This window comes from Narcine bancroftii, chromosome 8 (genome assembly GCF_036971445.1).
Source record: "Narcine bancroftii isolate sNarBan1 chromosome 8, sNarBan1.hap1, whole genome shotgun sequence".
Taxonomy (NCBI): Eukaryota; Metazoa; Chordata; class Chondrichthyes; order Torpediniformes; family Narcinidae; genus Narcine; species Narcine bancroftii.
The window spans coordinates 51,784,851-51,797,147 of record NC_091476.1 but is presented as its reverse complement, the minus strand read 5'-3'; the positions used below and the strand labels follow the sequence as shown (position 1 = coordinate 51,797,147).

Genomic DNA, 12,297 nt, shown 5'->3' with positions numbered 1-12,297 from the left:
TTTGGGAAAGGGCAATCGTGGCAGGGTGATAAAGGGAGCGGCAGATTTGTAGGGAGTTTCCCACAGTATTGAAGAACTCCAAAAAAAAAGAAAAATGAACATCGAGACTTTTCAGCCAGTTTCATTTTAGAGTTTGGCGTGAGCTTAATACTGAAGACTCACCAATAACCACGGAGGAATGAAAACCTCCTGGATGAGTCTGGCACCATTTTGGAAGGTCAGCCTCAGTGTGAAAATGAGTCTCCTTCACACTGGGACTGGCTAGCTGTTGTTAAGTGTCTGCAGGGTAACAAGAAGATTCAGAAACGCTCTGATGTCAGTGAGAGTAAAATTAATTTACAGACAGCTGACCATTTTAAGCACTTTATTTTTTTTAAAAGGTCAGAAATTAATCAATGGCAAAAGGTAAAATACTGAAATATATAGCATACAGTACATCTTATCTAAAGTACACACAAGCACTATAGCGAGCTAATTTGGCAGCAATCTAAAGAAAAAAGAAATTCAAAGCTACTAACTTGCTCGTAGCAGTTGAGGGAGTAAACAGCTTCAACTTCTGTGCGATTTTGAGGCCTTTGCTTTGAAGGGGGGGAATGTTACATTCACTTACATTCACAGCGAGGGATGGGTCAGGTCAGGTAACGTGGGCTGACAGACTCAGGAAGGGTGGGATGGAGTAAAGTGCGAGGTTATAGTCACATTCTGACCCATTACAGAAAGAACCCTTTAGATGCACGCACACACTCACACAATAAACTGGAGTTCCACATGCAAAAAAGACCGTGAGGCGCAGGACAAAAATGTCAAAAGTGACCCAGTGCACCTTAAATGAGCAACCGCGAGGGTCGCCATTTACAAGGTGCGGCATGGCGACTGCCAGCAGTGAACCTCATCCCTCAGCTGCTACCAAAAAGCAGCCATGGCAACAAAATCAGAAGGCTTCCACCGTCAGGGTGTGTCTGTGTACAGTATTGTAGAATTTGGAACTTTCAGATCAGTGTGTAACATGTTTGGTTTTCTGTTTGTTTTGTGTGTTGATGATTTAATTTGTTTTCTGTTTTTACAATTTAGAGTATTTCAACAGTCGGATATCAGGCTGGTGAGGGCTTGATTTCAGCCTCTTGAACCGTTCATACACTGTAAAGCTATGGCAGAACTACAAAGCTTTTCTTAATAGCACAGCGCCATCATGCTGGCAGATAAATGTTTATAGCAAAAACCATTCTTTGTTCCTTTTATTTTCCCCCAAAACCTTTAGCAATGCCAAACTTATTTACCGTAACAAACTTTCCCATATTTAACACAATCCTTTTTTTTATTCAAAATAAGATCTGAATTTTTCTTTCAATAACTATGTACATAAGTGCAAAAAAAAGATGTGTCACACACAATCACACACTAACAGGTCAAATCAGTTAAACTGCAGCAGTCTCAGATTTTCCAGAGTTTTTTTTCTTTACAACACCAAACCACACTTTCTAGATATAAAACCCGGTTCTAAATCAATGTGTTGTAAACCTCTGACTGAGAAATAAAATGTACAGACACAGATTCAGGTCACGTACGTTTTTAGTGAACTTTGGGTATTCAAGATAGTCAAAGGATATCATTTCTCTTTGCCTGAGTGTGCCTAACTGTACCTTTTTTTTAAAGTTCATGCCGATGTACATTTTTTAAAATTACAAGTGAAAATTCACAAATAATTTATACAAAGGTAGCCATGTTGTAGTTTTGTTGCCATAGCAACAACTCAATATCATAATTAGTTAACAATGAATCTATCATTGTTAAGTTACATACAAAGTTAATTTTGTTCTAAAATGTAAACTACAGAAACTAGGTATGTATTGTATTAAACTTTTACCATATCCCAGTGAAGGTTAGCATTAAAATAATTAACTTTTAATGAATTAATAAATGTTTTCAAATACAAATGTTAAAACCAAACTTATTTTAACAGTCCCTCAGATTTAAATTGTTAGTTCCTACCTGACTGTATTTAAAATTAAGCAATCGACACAAAAAAGTTGAGAAACTACAGCAATCAGGGTTAGAAGGAGAAAACTTTAGATTTGAGTCTTGCACTGATGTGCTGTTATATATTTAGATTATTGGCTCAAACTTCTAAAGAATATATTGTTTAAAACCATTAAAGTATCTAAGGCCTTTGACAGGCACTGTTTAATTATCTCATTCTCTTGCTGAGACCCTTCTGAGAGGAATGAACTTTTCTCCGTCAATTTTTTTGTTCTCATTGTACACTATTGTGAAATGCACAAGGGGTGAAGAAATTCGTACAATAGTCCTGTCAGATTCGCTAACAGATATTCAATTTACGTGAACTAAACTCTTCCAAGTAGTTAATGGCTGGTTACGACGACTTACCCCAATTATTATAACCAGTGCACTATTCTGATTATAGAGCCATAGAGTGAAACAGCATGGAGACAGGCCATTCAGCCCAACACATCCATGCCAACCAAGTTGCCTACCTGAGCTAGGCATGACAATTGTCATCAACCTAGCTTTGAGGCACACAATAATGGAAACAGAAGGTCAATATCTTAATCCAGCCTAACTAGAAAATTCCCTGTTTCTGTCCTCAACCATCTTCTTCCCTCTTTTCCTCGTGTGACCCGTTTTATCCAAGACTCAGGATTTCTTGCATATCATTTGCATAAGGCTGAGAGAACTAAACAAAAGAAAAATGAAACTCTGGATAATGTGAAAGAGATGTTTCAGTGATAAGGTGACTTGAAATTCAATGGGGACTGAAACCAGTGCTAACTGTCATTGGTGTACAGCCTTTCCCACATCTGTGATACAAAGAAATGATTCCTTGAAGCAGGAACTTTTTATTTAGAGTCACTTTCAGACAATGTGACTATCATGAAGAATGCACATGAGATAATGACTTTTATAGTCTGGCGACTTTCTTTTTTTAGTTAAACAAATCACTGGATAACTGATTGCACATCTAATATTCTTTTATCAATAGTGCGGCTTTAAAAGTGGCATTTTTTGCACATTTTCCTTTTTATTTGGTGACACTAGTGACTTAAGCTTACGTTCCTTTTTAAGTCTTTCTTTTGTAATCTGCCTGCGATATTAAAACATCTGTGGCATCTCAATAAACTACTCTAAACATCCATGTAGTCCTTATTAATTAGAACCTCTGACCTTTTTTTGAGACGAAAAATTACTTTAAATTCCAAATTTACATTCATGAGGGTTTCGGGAGTGGCAGTGTGAATGAACGTTTGATAGTTTTATGTACAAACCAGTTCAAAGGATTATTCTTTACTTAATATTCATCCAAAAGTTGTTGTTGGCAAGACCAGCATATACTACCCAATGCTAAATGCCCTTGAGGAAGTGATGGTGAACCCCCTATTTGAAGAGAGTGCAATAAATCTGGTGGAGCGTTTCAGGACTCATCTGAGAAACCATGTTTGAATCAGGATTGGGTGTGATTTGTAGGGGAATCTGCACATGACATTGCTCCCATGCACTTTCTTCCCCTTGTCTGGTGCCTCAGATGATGCACCATGCAGCTACTGGGTGGATTGATGGTGGAGAGGGTTCGATGGTGGATGGGGTGCCAATCGAGCAGGGTATCCTGTCCTGAGTGGCATCAGGGGTTTTGAATGTGAGAGCAGAATTTGCCCAGAAAAATGTCTTCCGTTAACCTCCAGACATGATCGGAAGTTTCCGGAAAGGTTTTGGAGGGTCAGGTGGGGAGTCGCTCGATAAACACTGCCCTGTTTTGGTAGAGAAGGTATTCATTTGGGGTAGCCCAATAAAGATGACCCCTTCCCTCCAGAATATTGTTGATTTGGATTTGGTAATGAGCTTTGACTGTCTAGGGAGATTTGGGACATGCCTGGCACTTGTGTGATTTGAATGTTACTTGCTGGTTATCCACCCAAATCTGAATTTTCCATTGAAATTAATGGACTTATTCCAGTTACCTACCTCTAACATTCAGACAGCAACTTTCTCCTCCCTGTATTAATACACTAGTAAAATCACTGGTTTACATTGCATTGATGCTCTGCATCTTAGCACACAGGTGGAGATCCACAATTGGTTATGAACAGTCCTGGCTTTTAATGGCATGGCCTTAGATGTTACACAGTGCAACATGACTTGACCAAATTAACCCAAGCCCAGGATCGTCAAGAGAAGCTGAAATAGAGGGTGCTTGAATTGACTCAGCCAACGTTAGTTTCCTGTGATCTCGGGATGGGTGCACTGCCTCGTTAGATTCCAGATCCTTTCCTGCATTAACCTGGATCTTTTCCAACTGCCTTCCAACTCGAGCAAATGGACGAGTGCATCCTTGGTAATTGAAATCCCGCTACTGAGCTGCTCTTTATTATTCCTGCATGCCTAGCCAAGGCTGTTAAAGAATGTGTAGGTCCATGGCAGCCTCTTAGGCCACCAGGTGACACATCTCCCCTAGGGTCTATCACAGTGAAAAACAACTACCCATACCTTGATGGTAAATCACAGTAAATGACTGGGACAAGTTATTTTGTTTCAGCTTCGAAGAACCGTAGAACATAGAACAGTACAGCACAGGAACAGACCCTTCAGCCCACCATGTCTGTGCTGAACATGATGCCCAAATGAAACCTAAATTCAGCTACTTAAACATGATATATATCCTTCTGTTATGGAAGCAGCAGAGGCTCAGTTTAATTTGGGCAGGGCTCTTCAAAATCACGTCAGTACATAACATTCATTCAGGCTACTGATGCTCACCTGACTTTCTCTGAGGCACTGGAACACAATGAAAAGGAAGTAGTTCTGACCAGCTAATATAATGAGATTACACACAAATACATGCAAGGCCTTTCCACAATAGCCTGGCCTATTTCATCACAGCAGGTTCAGGAGGAAAAACAGGACAAAAATATTTGCAATAGAAAGCATGGCGTTCGCAGAACAGCCACTCTTCTGTCTGCTCCCGTGATTCTGTAACTTTCCACTGTTTTAGATTGACCAGCACAAACCTACCACTTAAATATTAGTTGAATCATTTGTTAATATGACCACACAGATAGTACTTACATAAGATTTTGCATGATGTTTTTATATGGTTGAGTACTGCACAATGTCCCTGATCATAACTAGCTAATGTCACATGTATAATTGTGAAGCATGCATCAATATTTACACTGAAAATATTGCGATACAAAACACGTCCATTAAATCTGGTGGTATTAGAAGTTTATAAAATTTGATGTTATGGAGACAAGGCATAATTAGAAAGGGGGTACATAGGTCCAGACAACCTCATTCTCTACTTCAATCATTTTTGTCCTGTTTCTCATTGACATTCAATTATATTTTCTTTGTAATAAGGATTTAAAAGGGAACATGATCAAATAGGAGGCTATTGGAGAGCCTGTTCCACGAAAGACATTTCCTTAAAACCAAAACTATTTTTTTTTAATTCTGATGTAAACTTAACATTCAGTTAAGATAACACATAAAAATTGAGACGGATAAACAATTTCCATTGATAATATACATTAAACCAACAGTTTTCATACGTTGAAAATGCTTTCCACTATTAACATGAATTGATTATAAATGTATTACAGCAATGAGATATAAGAAGTAGTATACCTCATGTAATTACTACACATAAGTAGTGTCTAACAGGAGTAAGTAAATATACTTGACATTTTTATAGTTGCTTTTTCTTTTTCTTCTTGACATTCCCATCATTTTGGTTTTGGTTAGCATGTAGGCTGTGGTAGGCTTACTGTGGAAGTGGTAGGAGGGAAATGATGGGTGTATGTACAGAAAGGCCATGTGCAGCTCCCGAGGAGATGTCCTGGTACTCCACCAGATTGCTGTTCATTATTTCAGCCTGACGTCCTGCAGCAGAAGGGAAGAGAAGGAGCAGAGTTAGAGAGCACAGACCATGGTGCCACATTGACGTGTTCTTCAACCCTCACTGCAAACCCGATACTCTGCATGGAACTAATGTAATATATTAACAAAGCAAAATTCATAGTAAATTATTGGAAGGTGTTCTAAGAGATCAGATATACAATTTTTTACATAGCCATGGACTAAATAGGGTACAATGGCTTTGTGCATGGTAGGTCACGTTTAACCAATCTTAGAGCTTTTCGAGGAAGTTACCAGGAAAGTTGATAAAGGAAAGGCTGAGGATGTTGTCTACATGGACTTTAGTAAGACCTATGACAAGGTCCCACATGGGAGGTTAGTTCAGATGCTGGGTATTCATGATGAAGTAGTGTACTGGATTTGACAATGGCTGGAGGGGAGAAGCCAGAGAGTAGTGGTGGATGATCGCTTCTCAGTCTGGAGGCCTGTGACTGATGGTGTGCCTCAGGGGTTGGTGCTGGGACCATTGTTGACCATCTCTATCAATGAACATGTGGTGAATTGAATCAGTAAGTTTGCAGATGGCACTTAGACTGGAGGTGTTTTGGACCGTGAGGGTTTCTAAGCTTGCAGAGGGATCTGGACCAGCTGGGAAAATGGGATGAAAAATTGCAGATGTAATTTAATGCAGACAAGTGTAAGGTGTTGCATTTTGGATGGACAAACCAAGAAAGGAGGTACACGGTAAATGGTAGTGCACTGTGAAGTGCTGTAGAACAGAGGGATCTGGGAATACAGATACACAATTCCCTGAAAGATGCATAACAGGTGGATAGGGTAGTAAAGAGAACTTTTGGCATATTGGCCTTCATAAATCAAAGTATTGAGGATAGGTGTTGGGATGTTATAGTAAAGTTGTATAAGACATTGGTGAGGCCAAATTTGAATGATTGTGTGCCATTTTGGTCACCTAACTACAGGAAATATATTAATAAGATAGAAAGAATGCAGAGAAGATCTACTAGGATGCTGCCTGGACTGAGTTACAGGGAAAGGTTAAACAGGTTAGGACTCTATTCCCTGGAGCATAGAAGAATGAGGGAAGTTCGGTAGAAGTATTTAAAATTATGAGGGGGATGATGGAATAAATGTAGATCGGATTTTTCTACCGAGGGTAGTTGATATACAAATCAGATGACATGGGTTAAGAGTGAAAGGAGAAACATTTAGGGAAAACATGAGGTGGAACTTCTTCATAGAGAGTGGTGGGAGTGTGGAATGAGCTGCCAGTTGAGGTGGAGAATGTATCCTCAATTTTAACATTTAAGAATAATTTGGACAGGTACATGGACAGGAGAGGTACGCAGGGCTATGGACTGGCTGCAGGTCAGTGGACTAGAGGGGCTGAAGGGGCTTGTTTCTGTGCAGTAATGTTCTATGGTTTTATGGACAGAGAGGACCAGTACAATCTCTCTACCTGGGTTGGGGTGAGTTGGCCAGTAGGTCTGACAAAGAGAAGCACTAGAATGAGAGAGAACTCAGGAGGTGGGCATCCCTCCCTCTGCCTCAGGAAAGCAGACAACATATTAAAGGACACATCTCGCTCAAAGGCAGAAGATACACGAGTTTGAAAACATGAATTTCCATATCAACAACAGTTTTTACTCCACTGTTATCAGACTCTTGGACCTCTCATTAGTAAAAGATGATGTCTTGTACTCTTTGACTGTTGTTTTTCTTTGGCACTATTATTCTGGACTCTTTTTTATTGTAACACTATCCCTTGCCACTTTGTTTTGATCCTTGCACTATATGTTGTACTAAGAATAGATTGACCGACTGGCTGGATGGCATGCAGAACAAAGTTTTTCCTATCTTGGTACAAGTGTCAATTCAATAATCTCATTCACTTGGTCAAAGCCAGGGAATGGTTCTTCATCTGGGACATGGTTCTTCCAGTAGTGTGCACACACACCCACCCACACACCAACAAATAGAGCCCATGCCCAACAGCTATGTTGCACTGGCTGCCAATTGGATGTTCATGGACAAATGGCTGTCAATAGTGCGCTCTCTGGTCAAGCTTGGCCTTGCCTGCCAACCTAGGTATCTGAAGACATTATGGGAAACAAGGACATTGTTGGGGATCTGGCAGGCTGGAGGGCTGGAGGGTGCCTCATGGTGTGCCTTTATTTAAGAAGGGCTGCAAAGGATAATCCAGGGAACTATAAGCTTACGAGCCCAACATCAGTGTTGGGAAAGTTACTGGAAGACATTCTGATGGAAAGGACTGCCAACATCTTTGAGTAACCATGGAAAATAAACCAAACTATACACCTGTGAAATCAAAAACTACAGGGCATAGAGTTAACGTGGGAGGGGGACGATTTAAAAGGGGCATGAGGGGCATTTTCTTCTCACAGAGGATGTTGGGTGCATGGGACAAGCTGCCAGGAGAAGAGGTGGAGGTGGGCACTATTGCAACATTTAACAGGTATTTGGACTGATCTCTGAAATGCAAATAGGAGGGAGAAATAGGAGATGTTCAGCTGAAAACTTGGTTAGCAACTTGATGGGATAGACTAAAAAACCTGTTTCCAAGTTTAAAACTTGATGGTCCCTATACAAGGGCATCAGCTTCCAGGCATGTAAAGGTAATACTATTGTCTCATAATACTAGATTTAGAATGTAACATGCATTAAATTCTTTAACTTTTGTCTACCGTAAGGCAGACAGGGAGTCGCCTCTTTGTCCAGCATCCCTCACAGTAACCTACAGCACCTCGTGTTTCTGGGTGGTCTCCCCTGTCATCCTGAGCCAAAATCAATCTCAGACATATTCAGGCTATTAGGTGGATGCGGTTTGATCTACACAGCAGTTTGCATATGGAGCAAGTGCACGACTAAACACAATCAGCAGGTCGAGCAACATCAGGGGAGAAAAAGAGTGGTGGAAGATTCTCTCCCCCTGATGCTGCTCGACCAGCTGAGCTCCTCCAGTGGATTGTGTCTAGCTTCAGATTCCCATATTTGCAATCCCCCACCTGTCACCACCTCTGTACTGTTTGCGTATGACATCAACTCACTTCTTTCATGGGGTATGGGCATCATCAGCCAAGACAGCACTTAATGCCCAAGCTTAACACCTCACAGCAACTCCACGTGCATCCCTCCCGAAGCTCAGTGCTCGCTCGCTCGCAGAGGATGGCTCACTAGAAAGGGACCATTCTGCCAGTCTAGGGGATATGACGTAGCTACTCCCCGCTACTCTAAGCCTCAAAAAATAAATAAGGAGATATAAAATGTCTTGGGAGGTGCACAAAAGGACTTAATACTGCTGTTAAGCAGTTTGTACCAGGATCTTTATCCAATAGCAATGATGAATTAAAAATATGAGGGAGTATTTAGGAAAAAAATGAAGTAAATGGAAAAAGTAATAGCAAGAACCAGAATGTGCAGGGATTTGGGCAGAGTGTACAAATCTTAAGAGCGTACAAGGTCTGTCTAAATAAAATCCTGCAAAGAGTCTTTCCTTATTCCTTGAAGAAGGGCTCAGGTCTAAACATTGGCAATGTCCGTGTGAGTTCCTCCAACATTGCGGTGGTTTTTTTTCTAGAATTCTCAGGATCATTGTCTCCCAACTGTAAACTATCACGAGTCCTTTCAACGGAAGGTAATGGCGGAGAACACAGGGGTGTTGGTAAACATGTATGTTTCTGTCTTTATGTGGTTGTGGGGACCACACTCCTCATTCAAGCAAACACCCAAATATTTGCGCGACGTACATCAGAATCTCGGACAGCTACAAATCTATTGACTACCTTGAAGTTAAGAAAATTAATTGAATTCAGGACTACTGAACTATTCTACTTGTACACTCAATGGAGAAGATAATACAGTGGAGAACTGGCCCTTGGGTTCACTTTGTCCATGAAGCCAAATTTGATATTCTGGCTAGTCTTAATTACCCCATATCATTCTACACCATTCCTATCCATACATCTGTCCAGAATTTGCTGCTTCTTGATCTGAACGTTTATTCCATTGATTGCAAGAGAAACTGGTCTTGAGTGATAATTGGCCTCCTGCAGTATTTTTGAATTCCATTAAAACTAGTTTTATGGATATTTTCATGAGGGCAGATTTGTGAAATATATTTGGACACTGCTACTGACATTTGGGTCAAAGTAAATTAGGGCTATGGGTAACTGGTAATAGAAAGGATGAGGCCAATCTGCCAGAAACATGAGGAACAGCAGGGTCCAAGTTGGGTTATGGGGAGAAGGCCAGTGGGGGTGGGGTGGGGGGGTGGTGAACAGAAGGATGGATCAGCTCATGATAGAATGGCAGAGCAGACTCAATGGGCCAATTGGCCTATGCATGCACCTATAGCTTGTGACCTAATGATATCTTTTGAATGTTGTAATTGTACCCATATCTTTAGCTACCTCTGGCAACTCATTCCAGATCCACACTACACCCTGAGAGAAAAAAAATCCTTCTCAGTCCCTCTTAAATCTTTCCCCTCACCCAAGTCCAACATGTATTTTTTAAACTTTTTTTATTCATTCAAGATACAGGTAATAAGTAACATATATAACAATAAACTAAACATGAACATTACATTTTATATTTTATAAAAAAAAGAGAAAAAAAGAATCCCCCTACCCCCTTCAGCCAACTCTCCTAAGGAGAGCCATGAAAAAAAAGAAAAAAAAATTAAAGAAAAATGAAGCATACATATTAAAATCTAATCAATGTAAATCAAAATGTAAATATTCTGAATATAACAACCACTTATTAAGAAAAAAATTATAATTATCACATGAAACGTATTTTTTTCCATTATTAAACAATATTTCATCTCATTTTTTTTTTCTTTCTTTTTCTTTGGCTTGGCTTCGCGGACGAAGATTTATGGAGGGGGTAAAAGTCCACGTCAGCTGCAGGCTCGTTTGTGGCTGACAAGTCCGATGCGGGACAGGCAGACACGGTTGCAGCGGCTGCAGGGGAAAATTGGTTGGTTGGGGTTGGGTGTTGGGTTTTTCCTCCTTTGCCTTTTGTCAGTGAGGTGGGCTCTGCGGTCTTCTTCAAAGGAGGTTGCTGCCCGCCAAACTGTGAGGCGCCAAGATGCACGGTTTGAGGCGATATCAGCCCACTGGCGGTGGTCAATGTGGCAGGCACCAAGAGATTTCTTTAGGCAGTCCTTGTACCTTTTCTTTGGTGCACCTCTGTCACGGTGGCCAGTGGAGAGCTCGCCATATAACACGATCTTGGGAAGGCGATGGTCCTCCATTCTGGAGACGTGACCCATCCAGCGCAGCTGGATCTTCAGCAGCGTGGACTCGATGCTGTCGACCTCTGCCATCTCGAGTACTTCGACGTTAGGGATGAAAGCGCTCCAATGGATGTTGAGGATGGAGCGGAGACAATGCTGGTGGAAGCGTTCTAGGAGCCGTAGGTGATGCCGGTAGAGGACCCATGATTCGGAGCCGAACAGGAGTGTGGGTATGACCACGGCTCTGTATACGCTTATCTTTGTGAGGTTTTTCAGTTGGTTGTTTTTCCAGACTCTTTTGTGTAGTCTTCCAAAGGCACTATTTGCCTTGGCTAGTCTGTTGTCTATCTCATTGTCGATCCTTGCATCTGATGAAATGGTGCAGCCGAGATAGGTAAACTGGTTGACCGTTTTGAGTTTTGTGTGCCCGATGGAGATGTGGGGGGGCTGGTAGTCATGGTGGGGAGCTGGCTGATGGAGGACCTCAGTTTTCTTCAGGCTGACTTCCAGGCCAAACATTTTGGCAGTTTCCGCAAAGCAGGACGTCAAGCGCTGAAGAGCTGGCTCTGAATGGGCAACTAAAGCGGCATCATCTGCAAAGAGTAGTTCATGGACAAGTTTCTCTTGTGTCTTGGTGTGAGCTTGCAGGCGCCTCAGATTGAAGAGACTGCCATCCGTGCGGTACCGGATGTAAACAGCGTCTTCATTGTTGGGGTCTTTCATGGCTTGGTTCAGCATCATGCTGAAGAAGATTGAAAAGAGGGTTGGTGCGAGTACACAGCCTTGCTTCACGCCATTGTTAATGGAGAAGGATTCAGAGAGCTCATTGCTGTATCTGACCCGACCTTGTTGGTTTTCGTGCAGTTGGATAATCATGTTGAGGAACTTTGGGGGACATCCGATGCGCTCTAGTATTTGGCAAAGCCCTTTCCTGCTCACGGTGTCGAAGGCTTTGGTGAGGTCAACAAAGGTGATGTAGAGTCCTTTGTTTTGTTCTCTGCACTTTTCTTGGAGCTGTCTGAGGGCAAAGACCATGTCAGTAGTTCCTCTGTTTGCGCGAAAGCCGCACTGTGATTCTGGGAGAATATTCTCGGCGACACTAGGTATTATTCTATTTAGTAGAATCCTAGCGAAGATTTTGCCTGCAATGG

General features: G+C 41.4%; 1 protein-coding gene across 14 annotated transcripts in view; it reads right to left on the bottom strand.

Annotated features, from left to right (window-relative positions):
* Positions 1–349: 349 nt before the first annotated feature.
* LOC138740690 (muscleblind-like protein 3) overlaps positions 350–12,297 on the bottom strand; it is a 118,342-nt gene continuing 106,394 nt past the window's right edge. For all 14 annotated transcript variants that reach the window (XM_069893692.1, XM_069893695.1, XM_069893696.1 and 11 more), the window contains one exon: positions 350–5,892. The gene's annotated coding sequence lies outside the window, so the exon portion shown is untranslated. The remainder of the gene's footprint in view (positions 5,893–12,297) is intronic.